Source organism: Equus quagga, chromosome 17 (assembly GCF_021613505.1).
Source record: "Equus quagga isolate Etosha38 chromosome 17, UCLA_HA_Equagga_1.0, whole genome shotgun sequence".
Taxonomy (NCBI): Eukaryota; Metazoa; Chordata; class Mammalia; order Perissodactyla; family Equidae; genus Equus; species Equus quagga.
The window spans coordinates 22,844,458-22,871,110 of record NC_060283.1 but is presented as its reverse complement, the minus strand read 5'-3'; positions in this window follow the sequence as shown (position 1 = coordinate 22,871,110).

Sequence of the window (26,653 nt, the reverse complement as noted above, 5' to 3'; positions counted from 1 at the left end):
TCTTCTTCCTGGTATAGAGAAGGAGGCACCTTTTACAGAGAGATTTACCTTACAAATGTAAATGTGTCCTAAGAAAGGGTAAGTTCCATTCCTCAGAGCCTCCTTCCCTGTCCCAGTTTATCAAAAGCAATGAGCCTCAAATAATCCTGATACCAAAGAGACATATCTTGGGGTGGGCAATTCCAGGTCCCCACACTAGTGTTTCTCATTGGCCTAATGCTTCTGAAATACAGAGGGCAAGAGAGCCCCTTGACACCATCCATACAGATCAGTCTTCGGGTGGAGAGGAGAATGGAGAAAGGGAATCCTTATCTTGTGGGCAGATGGAAGATGTTCAGCATAGATAAAAAGTAGAAAAACAGAGGCAAAGAGAAGGAAGACCTAGGAGTTGAAAACCCATATAGGGCAGGAACGTCAAAGAGTTAAAAAGAGGAAAGGACAGAGAGGAGGAAAATTGAGCATGGAACAAAGAGAAACAGAGGGGTAGGGGTTCTAAACATGGAATCCTAACTCTATAGCCCCCCTAGAATCTGTCAAACCGTTAAATAAAAATTCTCACAAACATTAATAGAAACAAAGAAGAAAGAATTTGTTAGGAAGTCAACATCTGGTGAATTTGGCATATTGTTATTGACAAATTGATCTTTTGGCAGATGGAACAAGCTTTCAGTTAATTGATTTTCTTCACATTGGATTGCTGCCAAACAAAGTTGTATGATTACAGAAGTTTGGGAAACCATAGGTTTGGTTTGGCTGAGTATTTAGTGTCTCATAGGAAATGTTGTTGTGCTATAAAGCAAGATTGGTCAATCAAGGTCAATCAAGAGGCTATCTACTTCTGAGTGCCTAGCCCATGCACAGCCTCATCACCTTGATCACAGCTTATTGGACCAAAGATAAGTGCAGAACTTAAAAGCTTTTTATTAATAATAATAGCTAATGTGTATTGAGTGTTTACTATGTGCCAGGCACTGTGCTAAGAGTTTTATATAGATTTCTTTTTCATTTAACCCACAGAATAATCTGTACTTAGTATTTTCAACTGGTCGCCTCCATCTAGACTCATCCTCCACCTTGTTCTGTTGCCTAGATGACTGATTTCCACAGATTTCATCTCTTGTCCTAACTTCTGGTTGGGATGGATCAGTGAGAACTAGTGTAGGAGATGGAAGAGTGAGAGGAAAATTCAGAGATGTAGGGTTACCTCCAGGGACCCTACTCCCCGCTGGCCTCACCACCTCTCCGGCAGTGGCTGGGCTCTGTCAGTTCTTATGGTGGAACCACTCTTCCAAACCTCGAAACTCTTGACCCAGCTTTGGCTACAACATCCTCTTAAGGTCAGAATAGGAAACTGAGTGGTAAAGTGCAGTCTTGTCATTGTTTCTAGTCCCTGAGAGCTTCCCCATTCTCTGATGATTCCTTTAACCTCGCCTACTCCTTTGTAAGTAGTCACCTTATCAACCTTTCTTTGGACTGTACAATTTATTTCCTACCAAGACTTTAAAAGCTACACAATCCAATAAGGAAGATATTATATAGACTTTATTTTACACATGAAGAAACCAATGATTACATGTGTAAAGTGTATTTTTCCAAGACTATACTGCTAGTAAGTGATGGGGCTAAAGTTTAATAAGTAAGTCTATCAGCCTTTAGAATCATCTGTAATAATCATTATCCTATACTTCTCATCAACCAGGTTTTGAAGTATGAGATTCCCCACTATCCCACCTGGCTCTCAACTATCTTCTAAATCTGTACTGTGTAATATGGTAGCCACCAGGCATACCTGACTATTAAATAGCTGATGTCACCTGTTGAAATGACAATACTTTATAGACAGTTTAGATGTAATATTATATCGTTTTTTTCACTTTTTAGAAAGTGAGACTTTGAAGTTTTTAAAATTACCTATGTGACTGGCATTATATTTCTATTGGACAGCATTGAAAATGCTGGCCTTTGAAATGGCTTGGCATGGTAACTATTTTCTCCGGTGTGAATAGTCCAGATTAGGCAGAAATGTTGTCAACTAGATCCTTTCTCAGAGAGCTGTGTGTGCATGACATACAGAGCATAACAGTATTAAGTAGCAGAGGTGAAAGTTAAAAAATATGTAGAAATAAGTCAGTAAGTCAGTGTAAGAGTAGACATGGCTTACTAGATGCATGAATAAGAATCAATCATACAGTAGGGAGAGTACAGCAAATTTAGTTGGTAAAGCATAATTAGCAAAATATATGGAAATGAGTTACTGATCAAAATGGTGAAATGAATCATGGAGAACTTGTTGCCAAGGAAGAGGAAAGATAACGTCTTGTTAATAAAATCAACTGCATTGTTTCCTAAACCACTTGCTGATTCTCTATAAAGGTTGGCCTTTCAGGAAGTCAACACTGTTTTCTATCATCTTTTACTTCTCATATATTCTGACTAGCAAGCCCCAGTGATTCAGGGGCACTCACTATCTGTCCTTCTGTTCTGGGAGAGCCCAAATAACCTAGAACCATACAATGGAGGGATTTGAGTGCAATAACCTATGACGGGGGCACAGGGTAGTGATGCAAGGTCAGAGATCCCCAAGACTACTCTCAGTTCTGATGCCAATTGCCAGTTCAGGACTCCCGAAGACCATCAAGATTGATCATTTGCTAGAAGGACTCCCAGAATTCACTGAAAGCTATTATACTCATGATTACATTTACTACGGTAAGAAGACTAGATTAAAGTCAGGTAAAGAAGAAAGGCAAGGTCCTGGAGCCTTCCAAGCACAGAGTTTCCACTCTCCCAATGGAGTTGTGCAGACAGAGCTTACTTGTCTAGCAACGATGTGAGACAGTATGCATAGAATATTGTTGACCAGGGAAGTTCACACAAGCCTTGATGTTCAGAGCTTTCAGTGGGGCTTGGTCACATAGACATTACTGGTTGCACACATGACTGACCTTAGCCCCTCCAGATGTTCAGCTAACCAGCATGGCACAACTTCCCTCTCACGATACATCACATTCTTAGCATAGACTATGTAGTGTGGCCCACAGGCCCCCAGGTAAACAAGACCCTCTTATCAGGCAGGACATACCAAGGGCTTAGAGATTACCACTTAAGAGCCAGGACAAAAAGCCAAACATTTCTCTGGGAGAAGTTAACCCTTTTACTGCACAGAGAACCTTGAGAGCAGTTACTTAAATTAGAGAGCCTTGAGTACAATGGAATCTCTCTGCACTTACTGGGGAAAGGGGTAGAGTAGCCATTGAATAACTGGCTTTTTCCTCAACGCTGATATTGATATGGGAAGAAAAGAAGGCATTTAACCTGCTGTGTTTTCTTCTATGAATTTTCTTTTACTTTCTGTTTTATCCTTATTTTAATTGTCCCTCTTGTTATCTCTATTTCCCTTTTGTCAATACTACGTCCTGTCAGTAACGTTGAACTCTTTGTGGTGACTCAGTAATTTATGCAAAACAGAGACCAAGCTGTGTCTTCCTTGCGGAATCTTAGAAAATGCTTTTATCTTGTGCTTTGACCAATATTATAGAGAGAGGGAAATTCAGCCTTTCAAATGCAGCTGAAAGACATAAATTTTCCAAATTTTATATTGGTCAGTTCCTTTTCTAACAACAGTGATTTGTCTTCCCAAAAGATTCATGATCTCTGAAGTGATGGACAAATCTTTCTCTCCATTTTCATATTTTATTAAGGAAATCATCCAATGATTATATGGAGCTTTGATATAAAACAATCAATCAACATAAGATAATCTTGTAACCAGAGTCCTTTTGATTTTTACATCCCACATATTTGGCTTTGAGTGAGAGTTATCCCCTACCCCAAATTTTAGAGGCAATACAGAAAATGATTACCAAAGGAGATCAGACTATTATGCATATCATAGCAAATAAAGGGAAGAAAAAATAATCAGCTATAACCTGTCACCCATGGAGGCTATAAGATATTCTAAGATGAAAGGTAATGTAGAATATCACTGGAAATGCTAGATAATAAAAGAGAAAAACAAGAAAAACAAAGGGACCTTGAATAATGGGAGCCCCATAATAAGACACACAGATAAAATCTGCACTTCTAAGCCTTCCTCCATTGGAGGATCCCTTTTTTGAGGTCTTCTCACCTCTATTCTTCTTTCCTCTTGATGTTACAAACCTCATGCAATGTGGTTATTAATGATGCTTATTAATCATCTCTCCCTTGTCACTTTCCAGAAACAAGATTGGTTTCTATTTCTTGGACTCTCTTGTTTGGGTGGGGCAAGCGATAGTCTTAGCCAATGAGTGATGAGCAAAGGTAATATGTATCACTTCCAGCAGGAGAATTTAATTGCTTGTGCAAAGACCCTATGGAGCTTTCTCTTTCCTTCTTATGACAACTTTCGATTTCCCAAAAGTGATTCCTCCATTGGTATGGAATGCAATGGCAATGAGCAGAGTGAGTGCCCAACCAACCAGAGACTGACAGGTAGTATAAGTGAGGTGTACACCACTGTTGCTTTAACCCAATGATATCTGGTGTTTTTAAGCAGCAGCATGACCTAGTCCATCATTGGTGCGGACAGCTATGAGAAATGAAAAGCAAAGTGAACCTAGCAATCATTTTAAACAGAATTCACTCTTTTTCCTAAGCTTTAATCCCAAGAATGGTAATATGAAGCCTGGCCCTGTCTGCCTTACAGATTTAGACCTTTGGAAAAGGTTATTCAAGTTGTTTGTTATACTTCATAACTTTATAACGAAGAAATGTGAATCTCACCTCATTCAAGTGGACTCAAAAGTTACCATGGCTCTAAAATTACGTCATTCTGTGTCTTGCTAAGGACTATTGAAAGGTGTGGAGATTGGATCAATACATCTATCTCAAACATTTATTTCAAGCATCCAGGAGAAATAGTTATTTAGGATGAATGAAAGTGTTATTGGATGTTTGTGTTTATTGAAGGATGAGTGTAGATGAGTTCCTAGGACTGTCCATCTTCCATCAGTGCTGCTCCTGGATGCCAGCTTTGGACCTTATTTCACCTTTATTTTTTCACTAATTTCCTTGTAGTACAATTTTTCAATATATTTTAAACTAGCCTGGTATTTAACTTGCTTATACCGTTAACCTATTACAAGCAATGAGTTAAGGTGGCAGAAAATCAGCTGGGCTAGCAGCCATTCTTTTACTTACTCTGTGCTTGGTCTTTGACAGAAGGATCTTTCTAGATAGACAGCCCTAAAAGCTGAGTTATAAACCTGAGGAGGTAGTTTAGGAGAAGGGTGATAATATGATTAGTAAAAGTACACATCTTTTGATTCCAGAAATGTTTAAAGCACCATCCCAGCTTTGTGCAGGAGGGAGTATGTGTGTGTGCAAAGAGAGATGTAGTTAGATCCAAGGGCCTTTAATATGAACCAACCATCAAGACAGAATTTATGAAGCTCCTGTGCTATTTGCCAGCAGAAAATGGGAGTTCCCTTTTACCCTCTGTAGTCATCTTATGAAATATTTAAATAGCTATATATATTTTTGCTGTCAAATTTAGAAGGCATCTGTTACAATAATTATTCTATTTGTAGATGCCAAGGGGAAAATCTGCATACGCATTATTGCTGAAACAGGTCTCTTTTAAGGCTCCCAAGATTTCAATATTGTGACCCAAATCAGGAAAATAAATGAGTAATAATGACAAACTGTAGGTACAGCAAGTGAGCTTTGGAACATGTTACACGATTAATGACAGGATTCCTGGGATTCGTGGAAAATGTCGTCATTAAGGGACGGTCAAATAGCCCAGAGATCAGACTATTATGCATATCATCATATCTGTTTATGACAACATCTAAATACCCATCTTATAGAGTTGAAGCAAGTGTTAGAAGTAAACGAGCAAGAAAACCTTGGAATGATTATTATGGTGAATTTTCCCATCATAGACTGAGGTCCCAATCTCAGCACTGGTAGTTTCTAATACTAAGGCGTGAAGCCAGTTCACTCATGTAACAAATATTTATTAAGCACCTACTATGTATCAAGCTTTTTTTTTGACTAGGTGCTGAGAGTAGTTTGTGGAACTCAACAGACAAATAAGCCACCGGCATGGTCCCTGCCCTCACTAAGCTTATGGACTAATATAGGGGAGACAATATCAATGAAAGCATCTCAATTATGAGGACAGTCTCAACAACGATAAACATTATAATGGGAGGGATGGACTCAGCTAGACTCTTCTCTGTGAAATAGGAATGATATTGATACCTATCTCCCAGGATTACTAGGAAGATTAAAAGATAATATACATTAAAAGCTAACATACAATAAGGGTGGCATCATTTTCCCCTTCTTTCTATTTTATGTATTCATCTAAATGTAACTAAGTGCAGGGCGTTAATTTCCAGATAATTTTTCACGCTTGCTGCTGGATTCTGAAGTATTATGAATGGTCTTTATTAGAAAGAAATACTAATGGTGATGTTTGATCTAAATACTGTACTCTTCCCTGATCACACTGCTGGCAGTTGCATCCTCCTCTCTCGCTCTATACCCAAAGCCATATTTTTTTAGACGGCCGCCCTTGGGCAAATTCATTTTCCCATGCTCCCACACAGCAGAATTTAGATCTCACCTGAAAACACATATAAGATAAGAGAAACCTCTGGTTAAAATTGTCACAAATACATTTTACAAATACAGTATCCAAGGCAATAAAGAAACTTTATAATAAACTTCAGGGTAGAAAGAGGGAAATTGCAGCTTGTGGAAAATATAAGAAATGAAATTATGGAAGATGTACTGAAGTTCAGTGGTAGAAACAGAATTCTCATTTAGACCTCATCTAGTTCTCTGTGAGGTGAATGAATAATGAAATATGGGCAAATGAAGAGGTTTAATAACTCACTTCTTAAGAATTCACAGATGTTTCTTGGAAGGGAACAGAATAAAAAACTTGCCTTTTAAAAGAGATCTCCTTTGCACTTTTAATTTTGGAATAGTGTAGGACACATATAATGTTGGTCTAACAGTCACAATATAGAAAGGCAGTTAAGATGTTGATGGGTGGGCATAGTGTTTGGGAAAGACAATGCAATTTAGTGTTCTTGGTCTGTAAGAACTAAAGATTCAATTATGTCCTTTGTTACTGACCCTTCATGTTTAGGAACCGTGCTGTGCCTGATAGCTTGTATTTTCAGTGGAGGCGTGTCATGTGAGGTGGCATGCATTTAGATGATAGTTGGCTGGGGAAGAAAAGGCAACACTGAGTTCCCATACATATTTACGCCCTGCCCCTTATGGTGATTACCATGGATATGGGAATTGAACCTGCAACCTAGATGTCATATATATACATGTTAATATCATATATATACATGACATCATATATACATGATGATTACCATGGATATAGGAATTGAATCTGCCACCTAGACATCATCTATATCCATACGTTGCTCAGGCTAATTGAACAAGAAGATTCTAAAGCTTGAGGCCTAAGGAAAAATATTTTAAACTTCTAGTCAACTGAGTCAGTTGGGAAATCAGTGAGCCTTAGGGGATGTCTCTGCTTCTGCTGGTGGGGAAACATAGTGTCTAACCCAAAAGGGCTATGGATAAAGATTTTCATTTTCTATCACAGAGTTCCCGAAGTACGGTGTGCCTTAGGGAAAGGAGGTGAAGCAAAAGCAGGAAAGAAAGACTTTTATGACTATATGGTTTAAAACGTTTTGGTTCCTAAGGGAATCTGTTGGCGTATAGGAAAAAAGTTAGGCAGAAAACAGTCAGAAAAGTTCCAGTTTCACTTTTCTCCCATTTCCTCGTGACTCTCTGTCCTTCACACTAGGAAAGGATTCTCTAGGATGAGAGAAAATGAGATTCGGGGAAAACATGAGAGCAGAATTGGAGGTAAATCCCAGAGGAAGGGGCCCTGTGCCCACTCCCCGGGCCAAGTCTCAAGAGGTGGTGAGCGATCAGATGTATGTATGGGAGTGGAAAGCAGAGAGGCTTGTGCCCTGCGGGGGGGTAGCAAAGGTTTTTGTGGGGAGAATAAGGTGCACTGGCAATAAAGGGACGCATTGTCTGACAAGAGCACAACAAAAGCCGTAAAACCAGCTAGAAGTCTGCTTTTTATTATGACCATGAGCAGGTTATTCTAAACAATGTCAGTAATAAAATGCTTTTCCCAGGTAAAAATATTTTCTTAGTCTAAGATCTAAGTAATTTTTACTTAATGTTGAGTTCTAATAATACATACCTAAGCTCACAATTAGTTCATACTTTAAAAAAAAGTTATCCTTTAAGAGATATTGCATTCTACAAGGAAGTTATTCAGATAACTCTCGGCTATTCAGCTGGCCTCTGTAGTGGGTTATTGGTGGCCCCCCCAAAAGATATGCCCATGTCCTAATTCCTGGAACCCCTGTGAATTTTGAAAAATGGTCTCTTCAGATACAATTAAGTTTCTTGAGATGAGACCATCCCAGATTAATGAAGAAAGGGAACTCTAAATTCAATGACAAATACACTTATGGGAAAGACCCATAGAGGAGAGAGGCCATATGAAGGCAGAAACAGACAAAGGAGGGATGCAGCCATAAGCCCAGGAATACTGACTGTCACCAGAAGATGGAGTCTTCTCCAAAGGACTGTATCTTCCCTTGGGTCTGTGGAGGAAGTGTGGTCCTACCAACACCTTGATTTTGGATTCTTGGCTTTCAGAACTGTGAAAGAATAAATTTCTACCATTTTAAACCATTAAGTAATTTGATACCTTAGCCCTAGGAAACTAATAGAACCTCCAACCCACATGCTCAGTTATAAGCATATTCACTCTAGAGTAACTTTGTGAAGCTTCAGAGTCATTCCAGCTCCCTTCTGCAGCAGTTAACTGCTCCATACACTGGGTTTAAACAGAATATTTCACGTAAACAATGATAGCACAATGACTGCAAAGACAAGGAAACAGAATTTGAATTATTTCACTTCCACCATACTTTGCAGCTAATGCAATTTTTATTTCTACTTAAAATTTAAAAGAGTTAAATAGAGTGTGAACTGTGAGGTATAATATTTTTGTTGGTTGGGTATACATTTTATTTCACGCATGAAACATTTTACTGAATTTAAATATCTTTAACACAGAAATTTCTCATCTTTTTATTATAATTATTATTAAATTATAATAGCATTATCACAGCAATAGAGCACTATTATTTTAAATTTCTTTCAAAGAAACATTACTGTGATTAGAAAGTACAAATTCCTCACTATTTTTCCCTTTTTTGTATCATCATATTTATGATTTTTCTTACTGTTATGATTATATACATAAAGTTTAATAAAAGACAATTTTCACCCAATACGTTTCTTTCTATCATTATAATTCATGTCATTTCATGATTATTACTGAAAGTATTTTTGATGTGTGAAGGGTAAGTTTTAAAAAAACCTCTCTAGGACACAAATATGCTAGGCATGCCCATTGCTGGCCTGCTTAGAGCCCAATGGTAGGGCTAGACCCTACAGGAGAAATGGGAAGTGCCCTACTGGGTAGAAGTTGTAGCAACACAGAGGATCCCTTGTCCCAGCATGTTTTGAAATCAGACGGATTTTCATGTGCTCCACAGTGGTAATAGTCCAGCTAAGAAAGTCACTGAACCTCTAGATGGTCTATGGTGACTTTCATGAGCTAAAGTCTAAACACAACACAAGACAATGCTGGTTGACCTCAGCGGATACTGGTCCTGACAGATATTTAGAACTACTCTTCTTTACTGTTCATCCCTGACATCTTTGTAAGCCTTCTCCAATTCCATAAGGAAGGGAATGGGGTGGGGCATCCAACAGATTGAGAATATATTTCTAACTCTTTTGAAGAATGAAAGCTAAACGTAGAAATTTAGCTAAGTTGAAGAAAACTACGGTTACTGTTTTTGCTCATCTTCACTGCATACTAGAATTCATGTCTGTAATATACGTTTCCCAGAAGAGTAAACTGAGATTTAGGTTATGAGACTTGTCCAAGTTCTCATAAATAAATAGAGAACTAAGGTTCTAATGCAGATTCATCTCATTCCAAGAATCCCACATTTTCTACCATGTTAGGCTATTGTTCCAGGAACCACTGAGACTTACGATCTGTGGAAAAAGAATAGACTGGGACTATTCTAGGGGTGGGACAGAGTGTTGGCCCCTAAGTTTTAGAATTGTTCCCTCTTAAAGTTTTGGTTATTTTTATCCTTGGCTTACCATGGAAGAGCCCAATGGCTCAGTGGTAAGCTGGATCCATACACAGATGATTTTGAATCACAGCTTTATCTCTCGTCTAGTATGTGACCTTGGGGAAGTTTCTCTATCTCTCAGTATCTTTTACTTTCATCTTGTATATGAGGAGATAAATAACTCACAGAAATGTAGAGATTAGAAAATACAAATATAAAACATCTGGAACCTAGTAGGGCATTACAAACTGGAGTTATTTTTTATTATCTTTATGAATATGTAACATTCCGGGATAGTTATAAATGTCACTATCCTTCCACACATAGCCTCTGATAATTAGTATTTGAATAAGTGTCATAACTGAGGACTACTGTTTTTATTTATCCATTGATTTATTGTTTATTTTTGCTGACAATGTTGAGTATCCAGGCCTGCCTGGTGTGTACAGAGAAAGGTTAAAATTCTCTTTCTGTTATAACTTGCTGATCCTCTCAGCATGAAATTGATTAAGAAATTCACATCACTTAATTCTTTTCATAATCACCTAGTGGGAAACTTGCAAGGAAGAATTTTTTTTTTAATGGGTAATGAGCCAAGTGAGGCATGCAGAGGGGATGGAGCTGGCTATTCAAATGCAAGTTTCTCCCTTCTTATGAAATGCCCAGAAAAGCAGTCTTCCCTGCTGAGCGTCACAGATGGAATTCTGAAGTCTGGCGAGTTGGTAGAGACGGAGTGAATGGGGTAAGAGGTAGGAACAAGAAAAACACGTTGTAGAAAATGAAAAAATGTGTCTATTTATTCTGGCTGACTCAGCTTATTGAGGACCACAGTGATATCTTAAATCTCTGCTCAGTCAATGTCATTACCACTTCGGTTTTGCCAGAAGCTGAAGTTAGTTACAAGATGACTTTTGAGGTAGGCAGCTAATGGATTTTTTCGATTGTTTGCTTGGAGTGTGTCAGGGGTCAGTACCTCTCTTAGACCTTGACAAGAGGTGTCCAAGTCTTGCATCCTGCTCTTTAAAGAGTCTGCTCTGAATCTCCTCTAGTCATACCCTTTACCACTAAGCAATAATTCTCTGGTGCCCCAGAAATTTTCCCACACTTAGATCATGCTCTCTTCTAAATAATGCTGTGGATATCAGAACACAAGAATTCCCCATCTTCATTGACCCTGACACAGTTTCCAAGCTGGATCCTCCCTCAAGGATGGACTTCACTGGTGATGTGTTGACCTTTAGGCCTCGAGGAAAGTTGTTTGAGAGGGGCCATGTGGATAGAGCTAGGGACCATAGGCTGAGGCTTTCCCTCAAATGCATGAGAGGTCCCCCGGTGCATAGAGCAACATACAGAAAAATAAAATTGCTGGACCCAGGCCAGGCTTCCTCATGCAGCCAGGTTCTAGCACAGAACTCTGAGGAGTCTGAGAATTCTAAATTCAAACTTGACTGTCTAGGTTATTATAAAGCTCAGGGATAGAATTTTTTTTTTTTTTTTAACAGTGAGCTTGATTCACATTTCTTAAATATTTAGACATATAGCAAACAGTTCTTGTCAATGTTAGGGAGGTGCCTGGAGAAACTCAACCCTGCTATCCTCCTTTTAGTGACACAGGTAGGAAGCTGCATAATATAGCATGAATGTTGATTTCCAAATCACTCTGATACCCTTTTTGGAGAGCATCCTCTTACTCTAAAGAGGTTCTTCCTTGTGTTTGAATTCCATGTATTTACTTTGGGCCTTTCTCTTTACATTAGCTTTTATGTTTCCAAGAAATACTTGGCAACACTTTGAGAAATCGTCGGTGAAACACCATAGACTAGTCCTGTCAAAACTCGTAGCCAGCAGGATGGTGCTGCAATAAGGAAAGACTGAAAGAAGCCACACAAAATCCAGAGAGGTCCACATAACCCTCCTGTGATTGTTCAAAAGGAAGAGGAATCAGAACTCAGGGTTTTGAGGCTCCCAGCAAAACTCACCAAGTTAGAGACACAATTAAGCTAGAGAAAATAATCATTCATTAAGAATATTGGAACCTTAGACTAAGAGTTTTATTGATGCAGTTGGGAGGCTGATGGTAAGGAAGGATAATTTTGTCTTCATGCCCTTTAAATTATTCCTGGCATGGCACATTCTTAGAAAGAAAGAAAACACCCCTCTGGGAATTAAAGCTTGTGCCAGATCAGGGCCAAATGCAAAGGATTTGCATTGGGAATAGAAGTTGGTCTAAACCGTGTTCAATGAAGAGGCCTTCCCTTGGAAGACTAGGAGGATGAGAAAATTTGTATTCTGTGTTTTAGCCCTTTCAAATGCCCTTCCTATTTGGAGTCAGAAGACCTGTGACTCCAATGACACAGGCAAATCTTTGTATGTCTCTTAGCTTCAGCTTTCTACCTCATGGAGTTGCTGTGAGAATTGTTCTCAGATGGTGCATGGAAATGGCCATTACAACCGGCAAAAAGTTCTTTAGTTAGTGGCCATATGAATAACAGAATTCGTTCTTAGTTAAGAGTTAGTTACTATTAAGAATGGTCAGTTGAAGAGTTCCAGCTTGGTGATTGTCTATGCACTAGTTCGTGTCACTCTAGGCTTTACGTTGTCATAAGTATGGGTTTGTTGCCCACATGCTATATTTTCTTGTCAATTTCATTCTAAGAAAATTCAATATCTTTGAAGTTCTTTAACCAAATTCATTTCCTAATTCTATACTTGGGTTTTTAAAACATTTTTAAATAACTCTGAAGGAGGTGAGTATAACCATCACATATCCTTACTCCTCCCAAATTATTAAGATCTAACATACGTCTGGGTGGAAGGGAGAGTTTTTATTTCTGCTGACTAAACATGAGAGCAGATCATGGTTAACAGCTGAGGAGGCAGCCGTGATATGGTGGAAAAAGGCCTGATCTTAAAGTCAGAAGGCCAGGAATTCAACCACACTTCTGACATTTGGTAATTGTTTCTTCTGAGAAGACACTAACATTTTTCATTGTGAGTTTTCTTACTGTAAAAACAAGGATAATAATTCTACCATATTAATCTACCAGGTAGCTTTGAGAAGTACGTAAGGTGATCATCTTGGGCTCTAAAGTCAGGCAATAAGGAAAACAAGATTGAACCACAGGAAAAGAGAGTAGCCTAGTTGTAAGCAAGCCACCTCTTATTAAATATTTACTGATTTGCTCAAAGTGTGGTAAATGAAGGAATTTCTGTGGAATATAATCCACAGAGCAGTGTAAGGATATTTCCATAGGTGTTTGGAATTAGGACAGATTGGAGAGTATGAGAGAGTAAAAATTGATTCCCTTGATTCAAGTGGTTCCTTTCCACACCACACACTGCTACCAGAATCATTTTCCGTAAACACAGTGATGATCGTGTCACCTTATTACTAAAAATACTTTGAAGTTTTTGCGCTGGTAACCTAGTAACTCAAGATCTAAGGTCCTTCGCAGAATAAGTCAAATTCCCTTTTCGGCTTTGAGGAGAGAGAAAGAGAGAGAAAGAGGGAGAAAGAAAAAAGAGTCCAGGATTTCTTTTCAGGGTGATGGAAATGTTCTAAAATTAATTGTGGAGATGGTTGAACAATTCTGTAAATATGGTAAAAAGAAATAAACAAAACAAAACATTAAATTGTATATTTTAAATGGGTAAATTATGTTACCAAATTATATCTCAGTAAAATTGTTATTTTACAAAATCTCCCTTTTCAGATATTTTTCTTTTTTTATTTAATTCTCGTTATTAACATTGGTTTTAACATTTCAGATATTTTTTCTTAAAACTTACTTCCCGCTGCTTGTCTCAGCACACGTATTCTACTATAAGCACAGAGGATTGCTTATTTTTCCCTGAAGATCCACTTCTTCATGCCCTTGTCTATGGTGTGTCCTCTGCCAATTGTACTTCCTCAGCCTGTTGAGTTCCTGTGCATCTCTCAAAGCCAGCATTAAATGTTGCCTCTTCCAGAACACCTCCTTCACTACCACTTACCATACAATTAATATCTTCTTCCTTCAGGTAATCATAACACACTTTCCCCAAAGGCTCTTATTTTAAAGCAGAATTAAGTCTGATTTCAATTTTTGTTTTATTTCAAAATAAAGGTGGAGTCCACCTTAGAAGAATTTCTCAACATGTTTCCATGAACTAACTCCCTTGATCTTGTAAGATCAAGAAGGCATGGTGTTTTATTTGCTTAGATTTTCCCCAGTATCCATCTAGCCTTGTGCTTTTCTTGTACCACTCATACAATAAATGTCTATTAAATTAAATTTAATTGTTATAACAGAGAAGTTATCTAAGAAAAAATTGTGTTATCCTTACTACTCCTTTGTCCAAGACACTATAGGTCAGATGTTAAACATGTTGAATACTCTTCTCATAAAGCTTCATTTACAGTCATTAATGCCAAAGAATGTCAATCTTACTAAATACTGAAGAACATATTTTTAAAAACACATGCGAACATTTGGATTCATCAAGCTTTACTACTAAATCCCATATTCCGTGTTCTTTCCTGTTGCCTCCAATGAAAGTATTTCTGTTATCCTCTAGGATTTTTGACACATTATCTGGGGCATATTTTGAATACTACTCTGCATCCATTCAAAAGTGAATTCACTCTAGAAAGAGAAATAAAAGATAGGGCACATCTTACTCTTTCAGCAGGCTTATTATTCTAAAGCATTTTTATAAATGGGCTTCAAAGTAGTATCGATTTTGTATCATATAGCAATTCCTAAAAGGGAGAATTGTTATTTTTTAATTTTCTATCTCATCGCCTTATTTGAAATTATTGCTAAAAAATTAAAAGTTCATACATTTTGTATTTCTATGCAATGTTCTCATCCTACGTTAACACATTGCTTTCAATGCAAAAATGGAATCCTCAACCTTTCAGCTACTGATGTACTTTGTAGAATTGCTTTTAGGTTGCAGGGGCTTGGTTGCCAACAGAATGTCAGAAAGGGCATGGAAAGTTGCTCTGAGAGAGGTACACTTTCTCTAGGCAGTGTATATTGTGACTTGATGCTTGGTTACTCATTTTTATGTGTGTATAAATTGACCCAATAGTCACAATATTCCTACTCCATGTATGATAGATATTATTATCATAAATTTAAAGAAAACAAAATGGGATTAGAGAAGTAAGATGATTTCCTTAGAGTAACATAGCTAGTAAGTGACAAAACTGGGGTTAAAAATCCCAGATATATCATTGTAAAAACTTGTACTTTTCTAACTTTCACAAACCTTCAGTTCTCTGTTTATACAACTTTCTCAATCTCTAAATCTAAGTTAGGTCTATACTCTTTCCAGATATTTATCACTTGCATCGCTAGAAGCAAATCTAGATTCTGCTTTCCAGCTGCCTATTATACCATTATTATTACATTTTGATAGCTGTCACAGGGTCATTTTGTCAACTTTCTACTTGAGTTAATGTACATAACCTTTGTACTTGTACATCAAATTTGTACTTGAATTAATGCAGATGCCTGGGAATGTTAGTGAAAAGTAGAAAAATCATTTTGTGCGAAATTCTGAGATAACTGGAATATACTGACTCATTTACAGGCAATAACTGCAAACAAATGGGTATTTTGCTGAAATAACGTCATATTTGTGGGCAGTCACTTCATGCAGAATGGTTTTATACTTTATATATAATATTAGTCATAGTACTGCCAAATGTTAAAATTAGAGTGCCTAGACTTTTTTAAAAACAAAAGAAATAAATGTAGATTTTGAAATATGACCATAAATTCTAACATATGAACATCAGTTATGTAATGTTCTTATTATGTACCTAAAAGCTACAAAAAGTACAAATGATGAATAGATGAAAAAAATGAGGTAAAGGAAGTAAAAATTCCTTCATTCATCTGTTTTGTAAGTACATCTGGCCCAAACGTTCTTTCCTTGGCCATGTTAAGAAGTGTAGATGAAGTGAAGTTTCAGCTATTGTAACAGCCTCATACTTCATCTTCATAACTCCAAATATTAACTCCTCTAATTTATTCTCCACACGATTTCCAGAGTGTTCTTTAAAATCACAGGTCTGATGATGTTCCTCCCATATTAAAACTCTTCACTGGCTTCCCATTGTATGTATAATACAAACGCTTTAACTTGGCTCACAGTGATCTTCATAATCTAACTCCTTCCTCTCTCTTCTCTTCAACTTTTCTTCGTTTCTCCCCTTACCACACTCTATCCTCCATCTTATTTGATAAACTAGTAAGTCGTAGTTACCAGAGTCTATCTTGCTTGTGGGTTGTTTTCCCTTAGTCAGGGTGTAAGAGAGTATTAGTTAATTAACAATGTCTATTCACCAGAGTCTCCTTCCATCTAACTTCTGATTGAGTTTAGCCAATAGAACGTACTACCAGGAGATCAAAGGGTAGAAGAGAGAGGTTTGTGGTGGTCATTTTTCCATCTCTCTCTGCCTTATTGTCGGTTGTCAGTGACTTCATTCCTCTTGTTAAAGGCTACAATTTCTGGAGGGGAACCTTCTCCTTAGCTGACTTTTCTTTAGGTTCCACTAACAAATCCCCTCCTTGATGTCGGGCCTAGGAATGGTAGTAGGTCCCTGCTGTTGCTAGCAACTGATTTCTCTTAATCTTTCTAATACTTTTGTAAGTATCCCTTCCTTAAGCTCTTTTTACTCACCCTTTTTGAGTGTACTTTCTGCAGATTTTCCCTAATATATGCGAGGTAGGGCAGGGGAACATTGAGGCATACATACCATGAATCTAAATATTTAGGAGATTTAAACCATTCTACCAGATTGTTTCAAGAATGTTCTTTTCTTCTACCTTGACAAATGTATCATTACCAATGACCTGGTTTGAATAGAGGATTATTGGACCCCTTAGAATTCCTAGCTGGAACATGGAGGTGCCTTGGTTTGCCTCTCTTGTCTTTTATATGGACACTATCCTGTGCTTTGAGGAGCCTCATGCACATATCTGTAGACACCCTAGCCCATATATTCACACTCCATCTGCAGACACACAGCCATCACTTGGCCACCTGTTGAGCTCATGGTTTTGCTTATTAATGGTGTATTTTGCCTTTGAGAAGTTGAATTCTTTGAAGTGGTCCTCACAGAACTTCCACATGGTTACAAGCAGTTTGGGCAGGAATTTCCAGAGATATCAGTTGCCTGAAGTATGGTCTAGAAGAAGGGATATGGCTCCTGGAAGACATAAGTCCTGAGACCATAGACTTTTTGTCTCACAGGGAAGGATGTGGCTGGAAGAGGACTAGAGCAGGGTCCTCTAAAACATGGGACTCCCATGGCAGTCTATTGTAGAATAGGTCATCTCTTTCCTCTCAGGACCCTGGCTAATGTATCATGTCTCACTCAGTAGGCTTCGTAGCTCAAGAATGTAAGGAATATTTATTGAAGTCAGTGATTTATGTGATATTCAGATCTTCTTGGAATAAAATCTTAGTTTAAGATTTAAAAATTGCTATAAACACAGAATTTGTCCTTTTATCTTCTTCGAGTTTGGAAGTTTAGCTAATAGCTATCACCAGAAATGTCTTGGGTAATGTACCACTTTCTGCAAAAGTAACTTTGTGCCAGACAGATAATTCTAATCTATTCCAAATGAGTAGGACTTCCTGAGATAGAAAATTTCTGTCAGAAACTTTGCCAGGACTCCAGGTGACAGAGAGAACACCCACTCAACTGGCTGGTAAACTCTGTTTGATTTCAGAGAAACCCTGACAAAAGCAAAACAAGGTTTAAAAAACATAAATATGGCTATTCCTAAGATATAGAGTTCTAAGATTTGAAATACTGTGTTTTCTGTTCATTATTAGTAATTTGGAGTCATGGCTGATAAAGGCTTTTCTGTCTAAAGAGTTTGGTCTATGTAGCCAGTCAGATTTTCCATCTCTTCCTGGCAGAAATGAGACTCCTAGCAGTTACTCTTAGGTTAGCAATCACTACCTTTGACAACTTGGAAGACAGGTCATCTATCACCACCAGTTTCAGATCGAGAGCTTTCACCTGCATAATCACTGTAACCTATGGTAGCTGACCAGACAAATATTAACAGGCTAAGTTGATCAAAGTGGCAGGTAGATACTCTGGGCTTACTTTATGCTTGAGGTGCTCCCCCTTAAAAAGGCCATGGAGGGAGTTGGAAATAGGATGAACAACAAGAAGTTATGTTTGATAGAACACTGTCCAACGTTCAGGTTGTAGTTTTCTGGAAATTCCTTATTGCACACGTTTTAATTTTTAAAACCACTTATATAAATCCTCTGTCTTTAAAAGAGATCAGTTTAGTTTCAAATTCTTAGAATGACAGAATCACTAAGCTAGGGAAGACACAGAGATCAGTGGTGCTCTAAATGTGATACATGGATGGGAAGCAGTCAGCAAATTGTTGACTGTTGACCTATAACATCCGTATAGTTTTCTATTTCACAAAAGATTGAAAAAGATTAACTAATCTTTTAACAGAGAGTTTGAAAAGAACTTCTCTGGAGTATATGCATTTGATTCATTTAATTATTTATTCTTTAAATCAAAAAAACTATTTTGAATATTCAGGATGTGCTGGTTATTATACTAGAAACTGTAGATAGATTGGTGACAGCCAGCCGTGATTATGCCCTCAATAAAGCTCAGAGACTAATTAAAAGGTTAGATATTAATCACATTTTTTACAAAAATACAAAATTGTAATTCTGGAAAGGAAATTGCTGGGGAAGGATTTCCTAAAGAAAGAATCTGAGGATGTAAATCTAGGGAAAAGGAGGAAGAACACACTCCAGACAGAAGAAACACTGTACGAAAGAGCCCTGGGGCAAGAGGGAACATGACAGGCAAGAAGAAGAGAAAAAACAAATTTTTTGCTTTAAACTCACCAAGAAGTTCCTTGGGGACCGTGTTAAAGGAGTTTCTCTTTTGCCTAAGACTAATAGAATAGCATGGAAGGATTTTAAACCGACAAATGAATTAATCAAATTGAACTTTGAAAATTTACTCTGGTTACTGAGTAGAAAATGGATTCTTGGCCAACCAGAGAGAATCAAGGAAACCAGTTTAGAGCCTGTCATGTGTTGAGTTGTATCCTCCCAAAAGATACGGTAGGATCCTAACCTCTACAATGTGTACTTCAGAATACATTCTGATAAAATGTGACCTTACTTGCAACTAGAGCTTTGCAGAGGTAAGCAAGTTGAAATGAGGTCATTACTGTGGACAAATACAGTTGGTATCCTTATAAAAGAGGGAAATTTGGGCACATAGACAGACACATACCAAAGGGAGTATAATGTGAAGGCACAAGGAGAATACAAGTCATGTGACTGGAGTGATGCATCTACAAGACAAGGAATGCCAAAGATTACCAGCAAACACCAGAAGCTAGAACAGCAAAGAAAGATTCTCCCATAGAGCCATCAGAGAGAATATGGTCTTGCCAATACCTTCACATGAGACTTCTGGTCTCCAGAACAATGAGAAAATACATATCTGTGGTTTTGAGCTACCCAGTTTTTGGTACTTTGTTACAGCAGTCCTAGAAAATCAATACAGATGCTATTGCAGACGACCAGGGAAAAGATGACGGTAGCTCAAACTAGGATGGAAATGGCAATGAAGCAGAGAAATGATTCCTAATTCTCAGAATATTGATAGATATTTATAAGGTAAAATTGTAAAGGATAGATGCCTGGATGTGATATGCAGGATAAGAGAAGAAGAAAGTATTAATGATGACAGCTAGGCTTCTAACTTACTCAACTAGGCGAATGGCGGTACCATTCACTGACGTTGGAAACACTGGAAGGGTGTGTGGTTTGTGGAAGAAGATCACCTACCCATATTGAGTTTGTGGTGTCTTTATGAAACCCAAGAGGTAGTGAGATATAAGCTCTTAAGCTCAAATGAAAGGTCTGGACAAGAAATATAAATTAAAGTGTCATATTTATAGAGGTAAAGTAATGGAGGAGAGAGATATAGGGAGGGAAAGGAGATACAGAGAGGGAAAGAGAAGAGAGTTTATGAGTAAGCCCTTGAGGAATACAAGCCATTAATCATTATTTGCAAAAATATGTATTTGTCATCCAAACACAACCAAAATTTAAGGAAAAAAACTTGAATATGTAATATACACACACATATTTCAAACTTCAACCACATATATTTCAATCATCTACTCACATTCATATATATATATTTATATATGTATATATATATTCATAGGTATATGAATTTAGGGATAATCTATTACTGTGGAAGTTGCAGGTTGAAGGATTTCGCCTACTGTAAGAAGGTATGCAGAAACAAATAAAACCAGCCAAATGAGAAAAGCAAAGACTTCTTATTAAGAACTTGCTACAGCAAGAGAGTCAGTCATGTCACCTGTGTTTTGGCAAAGGCTCAAAGGCAGGCAGAGAGGAGTGGGAAAGTTTGATAGTGGAAAAGAAGGAAGGCTTCAGCTGTGGCCTGATGGAAGGATGTCAGCACAGGAAGCTGCAGGCAGGCTAACTAGAAATGGTTAGGGGAGCACATTTGGTTTTCTCTGGTTGTTCCTAAATTAAAAGTGGGGCCAATAGAGAAGCTGTCAGTTACTAAATAAGTCCTGGCCATATAGAGCCAATTGTTATAAACGTTATTGTCTAGCTTCCTGAATTATTACTAGAGATACCAACCTGGCCTCCTGAAAGTCTGACTTATAGGGAGCTGGCTTCCTGGGCTATTTATTGTAGATAAGGGATTGGATTCCTTGGCAGATTGCTGCAAGTTGTAGGTCAGAGTTCTGTTTTTATATACCATCTGGCCATTGTCTGTTTGTATATTCAGTCTCTTAGGTGATATTCAGAGAGTCAGGGAATCTCCTAAGGGCACTGTCTGGAGTAAAAGCTTCAACAGGAAGCCAGCTGGTGTAGACTCCTGCAACACACACATATAGCCAAGGTCATGAGTCATGAGAATTGACAAGGATTAGCTTTATAATCCAGGGGAGGAGCTCTGGAATCTCTGCTGCAGCCCAGAGGAGTGTGGTTAGGAGTCCACCGTGGGTTTCCTTAAACAGTCGAGAGGAATTTATCAGGATAGGTGTATTGCACTTGCTCTGACCCCTAGCCACATCACAGACTTCGTTGCCTACCTCGCTTCCCCTCAACCTGGTCTAGTCACAAGGGCCTTCTTGCTGCTTCTGCAACATGTTACCTGTGTTCCTCTCTTCAAGGTTTGCAACTTCTGCCTGGAAAATTCTTACCCCAGATATTCACGAGGCTGACTCAGAACTCCCTCAAATGCTGCATGATCAGAAAGGTCTTCCCTACCCACACTATGGAAAATCCTTCTCTCCCTCTGTAGCAGTTTCTATCCCATTACCTTGCTCAATTATTTCCCTAGCCCTTGTCACCTCCTAGCACTGTAATCTAAATTTGTGTGTGTGTGTGTGAGGAAGACTGTCCCTGAGCTAACACCTGTGCTAATCTTCCTCTATTTTGTATGCGGGATGCAGCCACAGTATGGCTTGATGAGCGGTGCGTAGGTCCATGCCGGGGAACCAAACCCACAAACCCTGGGTTGCCGCAGCAGAGCGTGTGAACTTAACCACTATTCCACCAGGCTGGCCCCCAGGACAAATTTATTTTTATTGGCTGTCTTTCCCACTAGGCTGCAAGTTCCATCCAGGGAAGGGCTTTCTTTGTTCACAGCATATCTCCAGAGCCTAAAATAATGCCCGGTCCTCAGAAAGTTGCAAGCAAATAGTTCATGAATGAATGAGAAATATGAACAGTCCAGGAGTTCTCTCAGCTCAGGAGGCAAGCTTGTACTCAGAAAAACACTGTTTTGTTACTACTGCTTTGTCATATCTGCTCTCCTGTGTGATATGGCCTGGGGAAATTTGTGCCAGATTTGTAAAGACAATGGTAACTAGTGAAAAGAAAAATGGCCAAAAGTTAATAAAATTTCTACCCATGGTAATTTCCTGGTTCTCTTCCCTGGTACTACGGTTGTCCACAAATGTGATCATTAGGAGAAGCTGGATGAGGGATAGATGAAAACTCTCTGAACTATTTTTGCAACTTTTCTGTAAGTCTAAAATAAGTTCAAAATAAAAAGTTAAAAAAAGTTGATAGTGGGTATTTCTAGATAGGAGATTTCATGGGATTTTATTTATTTATACTTATTTACTTCTCCGTATTTTCCAAATTTTCTTCAATGACCATTTAATTCCTTTGAAATAAAAAGAAGTTATAAGTTAAAATAAAAAAATAAATGCCACCCAGAAATATGCATCTTCTGGACTCAATCTCCGCTTTTTGAAATAATAGCATGGTCAAATGACTAATCAAATTTGATTTGAGGCTTTCATAGCAGGATATACAAATTTAAAATCTTGATTAATTTGAAAATGAGATCATTGTTGAAAAAGTTAACATTATATTCCTTGAATAATAATCATAACATCCCCAAAAAGATAAAAGAAGGGATTTTTATAGAATGACTACAATGTGATAAGCTAAAACCCAGATCTCAAATTAGACCATAAACTGAATAACTCATAAATATTGAGAAGTCATAATACTTTAACGATTAAAAAAGACATGAAAGAAAAACAATTGATGACACCAGGGTTTAGCAACAGTAACTCTGAAGTAACATCGGTAACGTGGGACGTTATTAGAGCACTGCGTTCTACCATGGAAACTGCATTTTGAAAGGAAGTAGTTGAAATTCAGCTGGGACTTATATCAAAAATAAGCTGAATATGGAAAATGTGTGGGAATTCAGATTCAATATAACTTAGAGTCTTTCCAGAATGTGTTAATTATGTGGCATGGGAGGCATAGAGGAAACATAAGGCATAATCTCTGACTTCCAAGAACTTAACAGATGTGTTAATAAGGCAATATGCACATGAGACCAGTGGAGACTCTGTGATGAAGAGATAAATTAAATGTGCTAACATATTCTGTACAATTAACACAATGGGCAGTCAAAAAAAGTGAGAAATCAGAGTGGAATAGAGTTATCAGGAAAGCTTTCATAAAGTAGACACAAGAGCATCCACACACAGTCCACTTATTTTGGCTAGGAAATGGAGGAGGAAGATGATGTCCAAAATAGCTCATAGACTCTTGTCCTTTACTGTTTCGGATCAAAACATTCATGGGAAATTTGAATATTATGCTAAAAATATTCTGTCCAAATTTCAGAGCACTAGATCTCTGTGATTATGTGCCACATTTAAGATTTTTCTTTTGTTTATAATTGTAGTAATAAGGGTAATAATAATAATTAACATTACTGAATATTAGTTTGTATTAAATTCTATGAAAATAATTTGCGCATTTTCTCCCTCCTGACGATAGCCATTAATTTTACCTGAGTTTCAAAAACTTGCTCAAGTCGATCGACTAATAAGTGGTCTGAATCCGTATTTGTCTATTACCAACATTTGTACTCTTCTCTAATATTCTATACTGCCTTTCCACTTCTTTGGAGCTATCACAAGGGTGGAGGCATGAACTCATTCCTATAGTAGATAAAGTAGAAATTAGGTGGAGAGTCACCTGATACAGGTATTTTAGTTGTCTATAACTTAAATCTGACTCTTTAAGCCAGTCTGGCTTAATTAAAGACATACTCACCTATAAAGATCAGTTTTCTGTGCCAGATACTGATGGATGTTGTCACATAAGACCACTCCCTTGCTATTGTCCCATCTTTGAGCCCTTAGTTGTAGTGCTTACATGAGTACTCTGTGGTATAGAGAATTGTCTTTGTCATATAGATTTTATTTTGGCTCATTGTAATGGTTCTGAAAACTCTGTATGGGAAGAACTGAGTGATATCATTCAAGTCAGTGGGTATGTTGAAGGGGACAGGGATTATAGGTCCTACCTAGAATCTGCATTTGCACACATGGACACGGTTTCAGAATTAAAGTAATTTTAGGCTTTTTAAATGCACACCTTGCATAAGAGTCCAAAAATGTTAATTGCCTACGTCGAAGACTATTACTATCTTTTTATGTTAAGTCACAATGAAGAAGAGTGATGAATTCACAGTTACAAATTATCACTGATGTTGACTCCATCTTTTGACTCCCAGCGTTTCCCTTCCCAGAGATGACTACTGACATGCTGCCCATAACTCCCCAGAAGGTAGCATAATCCTGGGCCAGGTCTCTTATCAACAATAGGACATCCCATTAATCAATATAAAGAGCTTTAAGCCTCACCAGCTGAAAAAGCACTATGCAGGAGGCACTTGTGCCCTGAAGAAAAAATTATTGACTATATTTCGTTAGGGAAAATTATTATTGAACTCATGAATTCTACACTTCTATTTAAATATCTATATCTAAGAATATTATTTATTAAAAGTGTTTTCTCATGTCGGTAATAAGCCAAAATTTGCTGAACTAGGATCCCTGGTATGGAGTGTAAAATTTGTGGAGATACAAATACACTTTCATTAACTAGTGGCCTTTTGGTGATAGAAATCCCAACACAGTAGCAACTCGTAGGCTCATTATATGCTCAGCTGCAGGTAGAAAACCTGTTTTGGCCACATTAAAACCATGTTCTATAATGATTTTTCCAGGTACTAACTAATTGTCAAAAGTGCTTTTAGATTATATCAAGTATGTGCTGGTAAAACAGACCTTATATTCTATACAAAGATGGGAATTGAAATGTTTAAGCTCTGTCAATATGTTTGTCTTCACTTTAAGGACAGGATAAAGTAAATGAGCATATTGGTGGATGGAAAATTTATGGGGAGAGTGATAATACATGATAGATAAATAGATAGAGAGAGGTGATAGACAAGTATGTTTAAGCTAAAAAAAGCATTTTTTCCTAAATTTTTATATTTGATGTCCATAAAAAACCTCTAGGGTAACAATTTCCCATTTCAAAAGTAACAAAACTGTAGTTTAAATAGATTAATCATATTATCCAATTCATAAAACTGAAATGTTACCCCCAGAAATCAAGCCCATGTCTTCTCCCATAGTAACGACTCCTCTGTCTCATCCAATACCAGATATTGTGTCAGCATAAGAGGAGACAAATTTCACAATGGGACAAGTGAGGCCAAATCGATGTACAAGGTTACGTAAGACCATGCTTTCACAGCTCTGACAGGGGACACTGGTAAGTAAGGCTTACTTATAGGGAAAGTGGAGCTAAGTAATATCAAAATTATCTAGCAAAGTCTAGAATGAATGCTTATATGTGATAACAATAAGAAAACATGAAATGTATATTATATAACATCAAAATATGCCATATTCTAGCATATTAGGTATTATATCACATTATTTTATGACATTGTATTACAACGCAGTCTTGCAGATCCATCGCATATGAAATGTTTGCCTACTTCCCTCCCTAGAACTGCTTCTCTTCAGAACCAGTTTCCCTTTAGTGAGGATTTATGATCATTGCTCTAAAGTGGTCCAGAGGGGAGCCCTGGAAGCTCATTTTCCCCAACACGTCGAACATGTACATGCCACAAAATCAGCTACCTAGTGAGTTAAAACACCATAATTGCAATAGTGAAAGGAAAATTACTCAAGCAGATTTGGGTAGCCACAGCAACAAGACTTGCAACCTTTATGAAGGCCTTTGCGCCCTAATTATTCAGCAGCTGCTGCCTGGGCTAAAACATACCTACAGCTACAGTAGTTAATTTGCATTTCCCTTCCCCTTAAGCAGCCTCTCTGGTTCCACTGTTGTACCTGACCTATTTTTGAAGCCCTCAGACCCTATCAATAACAAAAGTTCCTCTCTTGTTCTCCAACTTGAAGAAGAAAAATTATGATTAATAACATTTAACAAATACAAGTGCCTTTAAAAATAATAAGATTAAAATTCATGTAAAAAGATAAGCTCTGGCTACTTTCAACTGAGTAGTAGATACATTATGTCATCAAGGAATTCCTTAATGGGCCAGGTTCTTAGGGGTCTCTAAAGAAGTCACTGCCATACAGGAGCTGCCATGATAAATGATTCATCAAAGATGGTAGCCAGACATCTCTGTTACAATCGTGACCATCTGTTAGTGGCTTCTTCTTGTGGGAATGTCAGAGCTGGGAGTAATTCTCTGACTTTTATTGTCACCTTAATTAGGCATCAAAGAATGAAGTTTTGAACTGAGCACGTCTGTAACCATTTCTTTTTATTTTCTTGGGGGGACGTGCAGTCTGCAGGCTAGATCATTACTTCAATCGCTGCACAGATATTCTCTCGAATGATACAAAGTCTCACCCAAAGTTAAAAGTGTTGTTAACGTCCATTGTCTCTAAAACAATGAGCAGTGTATTTGGGACCACAGAGAAGCCCATAGTCAGGAGGCAACTGGAGGATAAGGAGAGCGCATCTCTTCCTCCTCAGATGTTTCCTCAAAAAACAGATGCTCCATTTCAACTCAATAGTACCACTTTTGT